This window comes from Branchiostoma lanceolatum, chromosome 16 (assembly GCF_035083965.1).
Source record: "Branchiostoma lanceolatum isolate klBraLanc5 chromosome 16, klBraLanc5.hap2, whole genome shotgun sequence".
In the NCBI taxonomy this organism is placed as follows: domain Eukaryota; kingdom Metazoa; phylum Chordata; class Leptocardii; order Amphioxiformes; family Branchiostomatidae; genus Branchiostoma; species Branchiostoma lanceolatum.
The window spans coordinates 1,903,074-1,918,916 of record NC_089737.1 but is presented as its reverse complement, the minus strand read 5'-3'; the positions used below and the strand labels follow the sequence as shown (position 1 = coordinate 1,918,916).

At 41.3% G+C, this 15,843-nt stretch overlaps 1 protein-coding gene across 3 annotated transcripts in view; it reads left to right on the top strand.

Moving 5' to 3' along the window:
* The first annotated feature begins 2,789 nt into the window (after positions 1-2,789).
* Positions 2,790-15,843, top strand: part of LOC136421360 (uncharacterized) — a 38,522-nt gene continuing 25,468 nt past the window's right edge. For 2 of the 3 annotated variants that reach the window (XM_066408596.1, XM_066408595.1), the window contains exon 1: positions 2,791-3,372. The gene's annotated coding sequence lies outside the window, so the exon portion shown is untranslated. Of the gene's footprint in view, positions 3,373-15,843 lie in introns of all 3 variants that reach the window. The other variant, XM_066408597.1, reaches the window with a different exon arrangement.

Here is a 15,843-nt window from a genome sequence, read left to right as displayed (position 1 = left end):
ATATTGCCATCCTAAAATTGTGCGTGTCTTCACTCAGGCCACTCTGGATGTCCCGGATCCATTTATGCCAGGAACGCCTCCTGTCGTATGAGCTGTGATCTACACCATCATCATGTGGTCCAAGTAAGTGACTTCGAGGCTAACAACACTAACTACTATCAAACTTTACTCCGATTTAAAACACACTACTACGTTGTCCCTTGTTTTCGAAAATAAGAGCACTGATCGCTCTTAAGCAGTTTGGATTCCTCCAGAATCTTCTAGAACAAAAGTCAAAAGGTCATTGTGATAAGGCTACAGCAAGTAAATTTTATGGATGACATCCTCCGCAGACTCCAAAATTAATGAGATAGGGCGAAAAAAAAACAAGGCGGGCAAAAAAGAGAAGATTCCTATATTTTCAAATTTTGAGATCATAAATCTTGGTAAACAAGAATTGAGGCCACGAAATATGATATCGTGACAAACAGGTCTTTTATTGCTGTATTCAACCAATGAGGTTTCATATAAAATATAAAACCTCCTTGATTCAACAGTAAACATGTCATTGTAGATGTGTATCCACTCAATAGACTAACTACAACAAATGCAAAAAAGAGCTTGTTGTACCATCATCTGATGCAACTACACTGGGTATTTATATGTGATGAAACACCTTGTGAATGGACGACCTGAATTACCTGGATGTCTAACCTTCATCAACACACCTTGTGTATACAGCTCAATTAACTAGACCCCCCCCCCCCCCCCCATTATTTGTATAATGTCCTTGTTAGAACAAATACAGAAAACGGCTTGTTCTTATACCATCATGGGCAGGAACCACACTGGGTATTCATATGCAATGAAACACCTTAGACTGTCAACGTTTACGACATATTTGCCCATTTTTGGCATGTTGACCACCGTCGGAGGGCAATGAAATTTCTGGTTTTTTATTTCGAAATCAGGCGAAAATTAATGAGCGGGCTGATGTCATCCATAGAAACTACTTGCTGTGGCCTAATTGCTGATATTATCTATTTCCAAGAAGACATTTGATGGACACGACGTTATACAGTGTGATTTATATAATCAAGGTTGTTAACCTTCTTTAACCTCCTGTAACCTTCTTGATATGCCGTAGTCGGTTTAAGTTATGTGTTTTATTGAAACAAGTGTCTGCGTCCGATTCTTGCATAAAATACGCGGATTCTACCTGGATGGTAGCACAATACTGTAAATGCAGAAATGTGCGCGGTGGTTTTATGTTCGCGGTTTTTGCGATGAACTCTTTACCAGGAACTTAAAACCACCGTGACAAGTAGTTCCGTTGTGTGACTGTAGCGCTACCATTGTTCCAAAGGTGAACTCAAAACCGCGGCAAACTCTCCATTTTCTCCCGCGAAATTAAATACCCACAAATATTTCTGTATTTACAGTATTGTCCCATTGGCATTGTGTTGAAAGAATTGCAAAATTATGTATGAAACACACACATATCTAAAGGTCGTCGTCTCATAATAACTCATATTCTCTATTTCTGAGAAGCGAGCATTTGAGACGGTTGATGTACAAGAAGTTATACAGTGTTAGTTATATATCCAAGATGGTTCATCAATCTCCTTAACCTCCTGTTACCTTCTTGATGTCGTAATCAGTGAAAGTTATGTATTTTATCGAAACAAGTGTCGTTAATTCAAATCCAAAACACACAGTCTACCTCGATGATAGCACAATATAATCCCAGTATTTTGAAAGCATAGCAAAATTGTGCATACAACACACATGTAAAGGTCATCATAATTACTCATATTCTCTATTTCCAGGAAGGAGCATTTGAGACGACTGATGGACAAGAAGTCATACAGTGTGACTTATACAACAAAGGTGGTTAACCTCCTGTAACCTTCTTGATATGTCGTAGTCAGTAAAAGTTATGTGTTTTATCGAGACAAGTGTCGAAGTTCAATTCCTGCAGAAAATACACAGATACTACCAGAATGATAGCGCATTATTATCCCAGTGTGTTGAAAGCATGTCAAAATTGTGTATATAATATAGCCTCCGTTGCAGAGTCCGTCAGGTTGTTTTCTTTTTTCAAGTTACCGGCCAGGAATAACACACAAAAAATTATTCAGAAAACGACAACTTGAAAAAGAAAACAGCCAGAAGGAGTCTGCAACGGAGGCTGTATAAAACACACAAATAGCTGAAGGTCATCATCTCATAATTACTCATGTTCTCTATTTCTGAGAAGCTACCATTTGAGACGGTTGATTGACAAGAAGTTATACTGTGTTATTTATATCATATAACTGACGAGGTTAACCTCCTTAACCACCTGTAACATTCTTGATATGTCGAAGTCAATGAAAGTTATGTGTTTTGTCGAAATAAATGACGATTCTAGCACAAAATACACAGATTCTTTATCTGTACCTCTAGAATAACACACCATAATCTCAATGTGTTGAAAACGTTGCAAACGTGTGTATGAAACACACGTATTCATTTATTCTGAGGAGCAAAATTTTTCATTTCTAACTGCCCTTAATGTCAAGAAAATGAATAAATACGAGTTACAGCAAACTTAACAAAGAATGGAGTGGCCAAGAAACTAGGGCGAAGCTTTGCGATTTCCATAGACAAATAGTTTCAACACACACCCTACGACTTGTAAACGAATTAGGCGACTCTGGCAGAGAAAGGAGTTTTCTAGGCCATTCTATAATGGCGACTCGCCAGGCGAGTTTTCACGGTCGCGAAGCTTCGCGATTTCCATAAACAAATAGTTTCAACATATAACGTATGACTTGTAAACAGAGTAGGCGACATTACGAGAGAGAGGGGCTTTCTACTGCATTCGAGGCCTTTCTATAATGATGACTTGTCCGGCCAGTTTTCTGGGCCGCTCCAGGCGATGGCAGGCTGGATCACACATTTTTAAAATGACATAAACAAAGGGGGTGTCACGCAGTATGAACGACCTGGGCAATCTACGGTGACAGGGACTCCTGCACACCTGTCGGCGAACCACCAAAGGCTATTTCAGACCCACCTGAAGAAGGAGTGAGACTTAATCACTTCACACAGTTTAGAACGATTGCTTGAAAGGTCGGCCTGTCATTAATATTCGGCTTTTGTCCCAGTTTTTCGTGGTTCTTTTCTGTGACGCTAACGCGGCGAGGAGACCCCGACGGCGCCATCTTTTGTGTTCGATCTGTGACGTCACAACGCGCTCGGCTTTGTGGGACGGTATTTTAGAGAAGGGGCACCAAACCCGGGCTACAGACTTTTCAGCTGAGGGCGACACCACGACAGGAGGTTACCGGGAAGCGATCGTGATATTTCTCCGCCACGCTCTCGTCAATTCAGTCGGCACCTTACAAGGTACGTCCCCGTAAATCCACCTCATTTCAAAATATCTAACGTTTGTAGTTTATTTATACTGGGTGGCTCTAAAACTTTTAGAACCTTTATACTATTGTTCGAGCTGTTCAAAGCGCCAATGGACTACACTTTGGACTTTGATCTTAAAAGATAAAAAATCGATAACTCATTGCTTGTAGAAGAAACTTGCGAACATAAGCATGAATACAGCCAAGTAGCCTGTACTTGTAACCACTCCATTTTGTCGGAAGGCAATCTTGTATCAATCCAAGTGTTCCTAGTGTATAGTTGGCCTTGGATGCCATGTTGCACAAATGATGTGTGTGAAATCTACCACGTAAAACTCGTGAAACACAAGTAAACACATTAAACTAATTTACCAACTGAAGGCCAGACTGAGTACGTTATGCCAAGGTCTATATGGCGGTGCCGTGGCGACAAATTACGTTACATCTTTTCAAGGGTCTGGCTAAGTTTCAGCGTTTGCTTTTTTCGTAGACGACGACGGGGTAACGATATGCAAAACCACAACTTAGCAGTTCACAAAAACTCCATTGACTGAAACTGAGGTACTGACACGATAGCCTTTAGATACGGGCTACTTGGTCGAACAGAAGTGGGCGGTTTTTAGTAGACCAGCTCACACAATAAGCCGGATTGTACCAGTGACCTTTGAAAGACCACAAAATAACCTCGTCTTTTCTCTGAACTGGAATATCATACTGCCAAGGGCTGTTGTGTTCGCTTGTGGTGTTCTTGGTCATTCGCTTTGCTGCTGTAATTTTGTAATCATCGTATTCGGTGGCCAAGAATGTATCATTGTGGAGGTCAATGGCTAAATTTGTGAGTTGGCAAAACAAATACCTGGATCTGTATTTTAGGATAGAACCATGGAGCCTGTACAGTCTACCATGTATCTTGCCTACGATCTTGTGTGATTCAATTTGGGTTGAAATTCAGCAATTAAGTTCGCTTTACTTCGTTTTGTTGTTGTTCTGCACATGTTCGCCAACGTGTTGGCTTGGATAGAATCGTGGAGCCTGTACTGTTTACAATGTCTCTGTACTATACAGCTCAAGCTATTTATCCCATTTTTTTATCCCAAAAAATTCTTTCAATCGAAAACCGTGATAACTACTTTTACACGTGATAACGTCTGTCACAAATGTATCCCATTATTTCACTAGAAAGACAATTTTTGAAACCTTTACTAGTAAATTCATGGGATAGCACCCCCTTATCCCAGCGATTCACTATAAGAGATATCTAAATATCTCCTTTACTAGTAAATTCATGGGATAGCACCCCCTTATCCCAGCGATTCACTATAAGAGATATCTAAATATCTCTTACTAGTGTATTGTTGGGATAGCACCCTCTTATCCCAGCGATTCACTATAAGAGAAATCTAAATATCTCTTACTAGTGTAGCACCCCCTTATCCCAGCGATTCACTATAAGAGATATCTAAATATCTCTTACTAGTGTATTGTTGGGATAGCACCCTCTTATCCCAGCGATTCACTATAAGAGAAATCTAAATATCTCTTACTAGTGTATTGTTGGGATAGCACCCCCTTATCCCAGCGATTCACTATAAGAGAAATCTAAATATCTCTTACTAGTGTATTGTTGGGATAGCACCCCCTTATCCCAGCGATTCACTATAAGAGAAATCTAAATATCTCTTACTAGTGTATTGTTGGGATAGCACCCCCTTATCCCAGCGATTCACTATAAGAGAAATCTCTTACTAGTGTATTGTTGGGATAGCACCCCCTTATCCCAGCGATTCACTATAACAGAAATCTCTTACTAGTGTATTGTTGGGATAGCACTTCCTTATCCCAGCGATTCACTATAAGAGAAATCTAAATAACTATTACTAGTGTATTGTTGGGATAGCACACCCTTATCCCAGCGATTCACTATAAGAGATATCTATTTAACTCTTACTAGTGTATTGTTGGGATAGCACACCCTTATCCCAGCGATTCACTATAAGAGAGATCTCTTACTAGTGTATTGTTGGGATAGCACTTCCTTATCCCAGCGATTCACTATAAGAGAAATCTAAATAACTATTACTAGTGTATTGTTGGGATAGCACACCCTTATCCCAGCGATTCACTATAAGAGAAATCTAAATAACTCTTACTAGTGTATTGTTGTGATAGCACTCCCTTATCCCAGCGATTCACTATAAGAGAAATCTAAATATCTCTTACTAGTGTATTGTTGGGATAGCACTCCCTTATCCCAGCGATTCACTATAAGAGAAATCTAAATATCTCTTACTAGTGTATTGTTGGGATAGCACTCCCTTATCCCAGCGATTCACTATAAGAGATATCTAAATAACTATTACTAGTGTATTGTTGGGATAGCACACCCTTATCCCAGCGATTCACTATAAGAGATATCTAAATAACTATTACTAGTGTATCGTTGGGATAGCACTCCCTTATCCCAGCGATTCACTATAAGAGACATCTCTTACTAGTGTATTGTTGGGATAGTAACCGGCGCCAACCCCTTATCCCATCAATTCCCTGGCAAAAAAATGGGATAAGAGCTGTGCGAAAGGGCCAATTCAAACTAGTTTACGTTTATCGTCACGCCTGTCCGTTCAGATGAGTGCCTGTTTTTTTCAGTAACAGAAAAGTAAGTATAGTTGTCGGCAGTGATTATGTCAATCCGATATCTTTCGCACTTCCAGATTAGACTCGTCTTCCCTCGAGCTTACTCTCATTTCAACCTCCTCGCGTTTAAGCCCTCTCATACCCTGGAATCCAGAGCATATGTACCGGCTCGCGCCCGGACCTTCCTCGGGGCCTATCCTTCCGCTCCCCCGAAGATCTACCCCGCCCCACTTCCCGCTAACCACACAAGATCCGCAGTGTAGCGGTGGGGTGTAGCGGAAGTAGGATGGCAGCCTATGGCAGCCAGAGGTAGAAAGGCCATCAGAAACTGACTGGCCCGGTAAAACACCACTAAGCCGACCCTAGAGACTGGGACCAGGCTAGCTAGCGGGGAGTGGGGCGGGGTACGTTGTCGGGCCAGGGGGAGGGTAGGTCCCGAGGAAGCTCCGGGCACGGGCCGATGAAGGTCGCTCGGTATGATTGCTCTGGATTCCAGGGTAGCCCTCTCAGGACATAACATCCTCGTTTTATTGTTTTGCACTATAAAGGTCAAGGAATTCTCAATCCATACCTCTGAATCTCAACATAATCAGATGGATTGGTACTGCGTAAATGAAGTGAAATGTGATGAAATGCGTAGTTAATACTAGAATGGCAACATTTTCGGGAAAATGCAGAATATTCCCCTCCCATTACCTACATCGCAAATATGACATCCTTAGCATTGACTGTAAGGATATGACGAAGTTTCTGCATAAATTATGCAAAGGAGGTCGGCATTAGCATAATTTATGGCCAGGTGTGTTCGGCCTTTCCTAAAGGTACCTACATCTCAAATATGACATCCGTAGCTTTTATGGCTAGGGATATGCATAAATTATGCATAATGCACTCATTAGCATAATCTATGGCCGGGTTTTCTGACCTTTCCTAAAGGTACCTGCATCTCATCCGTAGCCTTTACAGTAAGGGAAAAACAAGTATATGCATAAATTATGCAAATGAGGTCCGCATTAGCATAATTTATGTACAGGTGTGTTCACCTCTCCTAAAGGTACCTACATCTGAAATATGCCATCCGTAGTCTTTACGGTAAGGGATATACATACATTATGCAAATGAGGTCCGCATTAGCATAATTTATGTACAGGTGTGTTCACCTCTCTTGAAGGTACCTACATCTGAAATATGCCATCCGTAGTCTTTACGGTAAGGGATATACATACATTATGCAAATGAGGTCCTCATTAGCATAATTTATGTCCAGGTGTGTTCACCTTTCCTAAATATACCTACATCTCAAATATGACATCTGTAGCTTTTACGGTAAGGGAAATACAATTTTCTGCATAAATTATGCAAATGAGGTCCTCATTAGCATAATTCATGGCCAGGTGTGTTTACTTTTCCTAAATATATCTACTTCTCAAATATGGCATCTGCAGCTTTTACTGTAAACGCAATACAAGTTCTTGCATATATTATGCAAATGAGGTCCTCGTTAGCATAATTTATTGCCAGGTGTGTCCACCTTTCCTACAGATACCTACATCTCAAATATGACATCTGTAGCTTTTACGGTAAGGGAAATACAAGTTTCTGCATAAATTACGCAAATGAGGTCCTCATTAGCATAATTCATGGTCAGGTGTGTTTACCTTTCCTAAATTTATCTACATCTCAAATATGACATCTGCAGCTTTTACTGTAAACGCAATACAAGTTTTTGCATAAATTATGCAAATGATGTCCTCATTAGCACAATTTATTGTCAGGTGTATTCACCTTTCCTATAGGTACCTACATCTCAAATATAACATCCGTACATTGTAACATAAGGTACATATAACTTGCTGCAATACCATTAGTAGAGCTACCACCGCACATCTACTTGGTTTTTGGCAGAAGAAAGAAGAAGAAGAAGAAGAAGAAGAAGAAGAACAGGCAAGCAAAAACAGTATATCCCCCTTCCCACTGGAAGGGGAATATAATTAGGATCCAATTGTCAACAGCTAAGCATACAGTTAAAGTATAGTACGGCACTAGAAGCACCAAGCTGAAGCTAGCCCTCGATTCGGGCATCGACTTGCCTGGGAAAGAAAGGCTTGCTGGACGGCGTGTAGCGATTTCTGCTGTTTATCTAGATGTGGCCCATGAAGTTGAAATAGTAACTAGGATACATTAGGATCTAGAGTACTTTATGCAAGTATCAAATTCAACGTCCTAATGTATCCTAATTACTATTTCAAATTCATGGGCCACAAGTACTCTAGATCCTAATGTATCCTAGTTACTATTTCAATTTCATGGGCCACATCTAGATAAACAGCAGAAAGCGCTACAAGCCGTCCAGCAAGCCTTTTTTTCCCAGGCAAGTCGATGCCCGAATCGAGGGCTAGCTTCACCGGGGCTTGATGAGACCCCCTGTGGCTCGTTCATAAGATCCGGCCAGTTGAATTTGATACTTGCATAAAGTACTCTAGATCTCAACGTATCCTAATCACTATTTCAAGTTCATGGGCCACATCTGATAAAATCCCATCGACGGCCGAATCGAGGGCCAGTGTCCCTTGTCAGTTGTCACTATTATTTTATGCCGATTTCGTGATATTATGTCCTTTCCGACATTATTTGCAAGTAAATATCTCCTTGTTTGGTACTAGTTGAGCCTTGTATTGCCTTTTGTGTTCGTTGTAAGAGAGCTGGCATAGATTCTAGGTTTTTCGAATCGGTAACTGAATAGGTTGCTATGTTCTGTCTATTCCCTCTTATCGAAGGCTGAATCGGCGGCAAAATCCAATCGAGGGCTGAAACGAAGGCTGTGAATCGAAGGCCGAATCGAGGGCTAGCTTCAGCTTGGTCTAGAACCAACAGGTTGAAGACTCGGGACATTGTCGCCATGTCAACGGCAAGTCCAAACAAATACGATGCACTCTGACGTGTTGTTGTTCTGGGGTTGATGACACCAGATCCATGACACAGCCCTCCTGTAGCCTGATATCGCGCGCCGAGCAGCAAGTCAGGCTGTCATGTAAGATGTAACGACCGACCCTGCACATGCTGTAACGGCTAGCCCCCTAGTGAGGGTCATTAACCTTATGATTTGTCAGTATCGACTTGTCTCGTCTACAGACTGAATCCTTTACAATGCGCAAAATATGCCGCGATCAACCAAAGTCCACAATGATTGAATACACGCAAAACTATCATTAACTTCTAAATTTTTAAAGCGACACGTAGCAGAAGTCTTAATTCCCACAAGCTGTTCACGAAACACGTGTTTTCGTGTCACTGCGCGGCGACATGATTTAGTAGCGATTTAACGCTGCATATCACCGATTATAGGAGATGGGGTAAGATCACTACACCATTGTTTTCTACCAGATGTGAAAACGCGCCACTGGCTGAACGCTAGAGGGACCTGGAATGTCTGTAGTGGTTCGAAAGACATGCATATTTCTGAACAGCGTAACAGCGAACTCTTGCTTCCATCGCAAACATAAAGATATCGTGAACTTGAAAACACGATGAACACTTTCATTTTACCTTTAACTGAATGACCTTTGGAACTAGATGATACCGCGACTTTATAATAATAATAATAATAATATCAGGTGTATTTGCAGCCAGTGCCACAGGCAGGTACCCAATGTGTAGGGTAATGAGGCTGTTTAACGTGTTCGAGGCACCTCCTCGAGCACGGGACCCCCGTTTTACGTCCCTCCCAGAAGACGATTTCGTGGAAAGCTTCGTGAGGCTACAGCAATCCGGACGTCCTTGGTTGGTCCCCCATCCAAGCACTGTCCGGACCGCGCGTTGCGTTTAACTTCCGAGATCGAGGGATCGGGTGTATCCAACGCGCCACGCGGCCGTAGCTATATCGCCAAATATTGTTAAGGTAGATTAACAACAAGGTAAGATAAATAACGCGTTATCAGTAAGCAGCCACAAACGCCCTAAAATCCGTAAAAAAACTGGGATCTTTCAGTGGACTTTATGAAATTGAATACCGGCGCGGCGTTCGTGGCTTATCCCATTGACATGAAGTGGTGCTACCGTGCTAGTCTGGTACTACCAGATTATAGATTGTCTTACCTTGTGCTTACTTTGAGATCGTCAAACAACTCAGGTAATTCTATTCCACAGGGTTTGATTTTCAAGATTTATCGATGAAGCCCCCCCCCCCCCCCTTTATACTTGGTCCACCGTACCCAAAATATACCAGCGACAGTTTTTATATAGCCTGGATGCCAGACCCCTAATCTCTAAAATATCAATTCAATGGATGGACATTTTCAGCCATTTTCAAACCTCACCAATCACAAACTTTGACGCTTAAGTTCACCCGCTATGTGTAAGAGTCATGTATATGGCATTGTAAAGCTTCCAAATTTGGAGCAGAGATGTTTCTTTGACAAATGAATTTAGCATAATACGTAGGCAGAGCCTGGAACCCTCCGAATTTTGCATAGAGCGTTGTCTGGGAGCGAGTTCTGTACAGACGACATGTGTGATCCTGTTACCCGTGCCAGGAGGTGGGAAGTGGCTGGCCTCCTGTCGAGCTGGGATTAATTATAAGAGATCGTAGGCTAATCAACTGATTTTATATCTCGTCCAAATCGCCCTGTCAGAGCAAGGAGGTTATATATGTATGTAACATTCTTGGTCAGAGGCGGCGGTAGTGTAAGGATTTGACCACACCTTTCTTCGCTCATAATGTATAATTATTGTATACATCAAATCTCCAATACAGGGCGATCATATTTCATTGCATAACTTTTTCTCCTACAACATCTGCTTTTCATAATAAGGTCAAGTACTTCCTGATTTAGACCTCTGATTTCTCAACATAACCAGATGGCCATGGACTGAAGCGGCAAATTGGACCATTAGCTTTGCTGCTCGGTCAAGGTTAGAATTTGGCTGACAACATCACTACAGGGTACCTAATCAACCTGGCTAGTACCGGTACAACAGGTTGAAGACTCGAGACATACCTTCGGGCAGGAATTTGCAATAACCTTATCATTATTATCATTATTATTGTCGCCATGTCAACGGCAAGTCCAAACAAATACGATGCACTCTGACGTGTTGTTGTTCTGGGGTTGATGACACCAGATCCATGACACAGCCCTCCTGTAGCCTGATATCGCGCGCCGAGCATGCAGCAAGTCAGGCTGTCATGTAAGATGTAACGACCGACCCTGCACATGCTGTAACGGCTAGCCCCCTAGTGGGGGTCATTAACCTTATGATTTGTCAGTATCGACTTGTCTCGTCTACACACTGAATCCTTTACAATGCGCAAAATATGCCGCCATCAACCAAAGTCCACAATGATTGAATACACGCAAAACTATCATTAACTTCTAAATTTTTAAAGCGACACGTAGCAGAAGTCTTAATTCCCACAAGCTGTTCACGAAACACGTGTTTTCTTGTCACTGCGCGGCGACATGATTTAGTAGCGATTTAACGCTGCATATCACCGATTATAGGAGATGGGGTAAGATCACTACACCATTGTTTTCTACCAGATGTGAAAACGCGCCACTGGCTGAACGCTAGAGGGACCTGGAATGTCTGTCGTGGTTCAAAAGACATGCATATTTCTGAACAGCGTAACAGCGAACTCTTGCTTCCATCGCAAACATAAAGATATCGTGAACTTGAAAACACGATGAACACTTTCATTTTACCTTTTAACTGACTGACCTTTAGAACAAGATGATACCGCGAACTTCTCTTCCCCGTAAGAAAGTGTGATTTGTAAATAATTCAAACTCTATCTTTCTTTCCTTTATCGCCAAATATTAACAACAAGGTAAAGTACATAACGCGTTATCAGTAAGCAGCTACAAACACCCTAAATCCGTAAAAAAACTGGGATCTTTCAGTGGACTTTATGAAATTGAATACCGGTGCGGCGTTCGTGGCTTATCCCATTGACATGAAGAGGTCCGAAGAACTGAAATAATTGTTTTTTAGAACGTCACTACATCCATATGTCATGAAATCGACCCTGAAAATTTTCATTAGAGACTTTAATGTTCCTTTTAGTACGAAGTTTCTATGTTGTAGTTTAGGTTTTGTGCTGTGCAGTGTGTTTATTTTACCTTGTTTTAAGTGCGCGAGTCCAGACCACCTTTCAACCAGAGGACATTTGTTTGACAACGTCCTTTGGACAGTGCGTTCCGTTCACGGTATCATCTGATAGCCATCTCGCAAATCTTCAAGGTTACTTTTCTGACGTAAGTCGCGGTCAAAGTGGTCTACTTTGTTTCGACACGTGGTAGGACATTATAGAGCTTTTTTTGAGTGATAGTCGCCCGCCTGTCCGTCCGTCTCATCTATACACAGACTACAGACTCCGCAATTTCTTCCTTCGTCGGTGCCACGTGTTACGTCATTCGTCGGTGAGAAGTAGAAAAAGTCTGCGCGTCTTCACGGTGTGTCGCGTGTGGTCGTTACGTCGTTGAGAGTATCTTCAGACAGACTTGTTTATTTCTTCGGACGTAAGTCGCGGTCAAAGTGGTCTACTTTGTTTCGACACGTGGTAGGACATTATAGAGCTTTTTTTGAGTGATAGTCGCCCGCCTGTCCGTCCGTCTCATCTATACACAGACTACAGACTCCGCAATTTCTTCCTTCGTCGGTGCCACGTGTTACGTCATTCGTCGGTGAGAAGAAGAAAAAGTCTGCGCGTCTTCACGGTGTGTCGCGTGTGGTTGTTACGTCGTTGAGAGTATCTTCAGACAGACTTGTTTATTTCTTCTGACGTAAGTCGCGGTCAAAGTGGTCTACTTTGTTTCGACACGTGGTAGGACATTATAGAGCTTTTTTTGAGTGATAGTCGCCCGCCTGTCCGTCCGTCTCATCTATACACAGACTACAGACTCCGCAATTTCTTCCTTCGTCGGTGCCACGTGTTACGTCATTTGTCGGTGAGAAGAAGAAGAAGTCTGCGCGTCTTCACGGTGTGCTGTGCGGTCACAAGACATCCGGCAAATATGAATTCTAAGATGGTAAGTCACAATTCACCTAATTTCTTCTTTGCTAGTTAATATGCAATATTGAGCGAGTTAGAAATATCATAGTGGGTTATGACTTCTTGAGGCATCTGAAACGGGAAAGCAGACTAGTAGTAAGTCCATCCTTTGAAGTTGCGGTAGCTCTGTGACATTTTCATATGTGCCCGGTTGTCTTGGTACCTTTTCCGAATACAGTAGTTATGTGATTTTATTGCAGTTCTTGTTGGTATAATTCGCGGATAAACATGATAGTACAATATTCAAGTGCCTTATCTATTACCGCGGTCACATTTTAAAACCCGGTCCCGGTACTTTGCGAAAAGGAAAAGTATAGCATACGACAACCAAATTATACATAAACATACCAGTACATAGCACAACACGTGGTATTGTTTTGTAGAGGTCATCCAGGGGCTGGGCCTATCCTTGACCATTTACCAACCTACACTTGATTAGGAAAAGCTAACACTTCAAATCTCAGCTAACAATTACTTTAACTGGAAACTGGACTTGTTTGAATCCGATTTTAATTTTAAGGCAGCAGCACACAGTTTTTTCACGACAATGGGATAACAAATTAGAAATCTTTTACCATTTGTAAAAAAAATTGATGTGAAACCCAGCAAGCCATGAACGTTACTATATGGCAGTATAGTAAGTCGGCGTTTACATTGGATGAATAAGATTGTGAATTTGGCGTAAAATGGTATATATGAGTATATGTGCGTGACCTTACGGCAGGCTGCCGTGGCGACTCGGCTGCAGTACCGCATGACCAACAAGAGTCACCCTTTAAACCAGGACCCCTATCGTCTAAGTTACATCGCTGGCGAAAGTAACGTGGAGCGATAGGGGTTCTGATTTAATGAGGATGACAAGAGTCTGAAGACCCCAAATCTCCATGAAATTTGTTTTTATATATAGCGTTTTTTATTTGCCTCTAGCTATTTGTTGTTGGTGCTGCTTGTTATGTTTTATGTGCCATAGGTTGCTTGTGCCCTTTCTGTTAATATTAGGTGTTCCACAAGTATGAAATTCCAGTTATCTGCCAATATGAAACAACAGTATTTTCTCATTGGTAATACATATTAGATCTTCATTTGCATAATTTTTATTTATCAATGTCCCTTTATAAAGTTTATTTCTCATAGGTTGCATTTCTGAATTGTCATACCAGTGGGTTTATAAAATGTCTCCATTAATTATGCAAATTACATTCTGGTGTGCATTATTACCATGGTCGGGTTGAAGACAAAACCAATTCCATGGCTACTATATTGTCTCCAAATGTCAAGTTAATTGCAGCAACGAAAGCACTTTGTGTAGGCATAGACATTCCTGACGTTACATTGGTGATCCACTATGAAGCTCCAGATTCTTTAGAAGTATATATGCAGGGTGCTGGTAGAGCTGGACGACAAAATAACTCCCTTGCACAGTGTGTATTGTTTTACAATGATGAGGACCTAAAGCGTCAGTCAAGCAATAGGTATAAAGAAGAAAATGTAAAAACAAAAGAAGAAATGATGAAATCACAACTAAAAGTTTTAGCATACTGCCACACCAAAGAATGTCGGTGGAAATTTTTGCTAGAACATTTTGGACAAAGTCTACCAGAATCAGGTGAAAAATGTCAAAAAAGCTGCGATAATTGCTTGAGATCTAACAGAAATCCTGATGACTATGTAGATGTTACCGATGTTGCATCCAAGCTGCTTTTAACTATAGCTGAATTAGGTAGATTTCAAAGTAAAACAACGATCATTCACGTAGCCAGAGGGACTACTGCAAAATCGGTTTGGTCTAAAGTTGGTAAAACTAAAATTCAATCCATGAAAAGCCACGGACTTCTAGCACAACATTCTAAAGCGTTTGTTATTGTACTGTTTGATGATATAATCCCAGATTACATCAATTTTGAGGATGGGTACAGAAATATTTACTATAAGCTTACAGACAGAGGAAAAGTCTTTGTGGAGAGAACAGAAGATGGTTGCTTCAAAATTGCTACTGACATTGAAGATAGAATACTCCTCCGAAAACGACATATCTATGAATCTCAACTCACTCCTGAAGGATTTAAAAGCAGGCGAGCAAGGAAACGAAAAAGTGACACGCCAGAAGGATCCCTTTCAAAATGTCCCAAGATGTCAGATGCAGAAATTGAAAATGTGAAGTCTAAGATTGTTCTGGCTCCGAGTTTTGTCACTGTTGAAACTGAAGAGTCAATTCATAAAGCAATTGACACTTCAAGCAGGCAAAATGGATTGACACAGGAATTTTGGAGTGTAGCACTTGATCAACAGCTTCCACGGGGGGACTTTTGTTTGGACTGTGAAGACCCGGTACCACTTGAGGGCAGACAATTTGATGTTGACTGGAAGATATTTAGTGCAGCTATTGACACCGAAGGAGTTAAAATTACTTTCAAGTCTCAGTGGACGTCTTTTTTTTCTGGGTATCACTTAAATGATAACACGGTATTATGGCATTCGAAAGGAGCAGAGTTTAGATCAACCATGGATCAGTTAAGGCTAAATGGTAAAGGGGTCAGTATCAGATGGAGATGTGGAAATTTTAACAATGGGTGCTATATAACAAAAACATGGGTATCATGTGGTATAGTGAGAGAAGAAAACACACCACTAAAGATAACATTTGCAGAGGTCATAACAAGCTCAACTAGAAGGCATAAACATTTGTATGGAGATCTTCCACAGAGAAATAGGACTAAGAAGGGAAAAACATGTGATTTCTCATCCCTTGGAACATCATACGAAGATCATACTCAGATT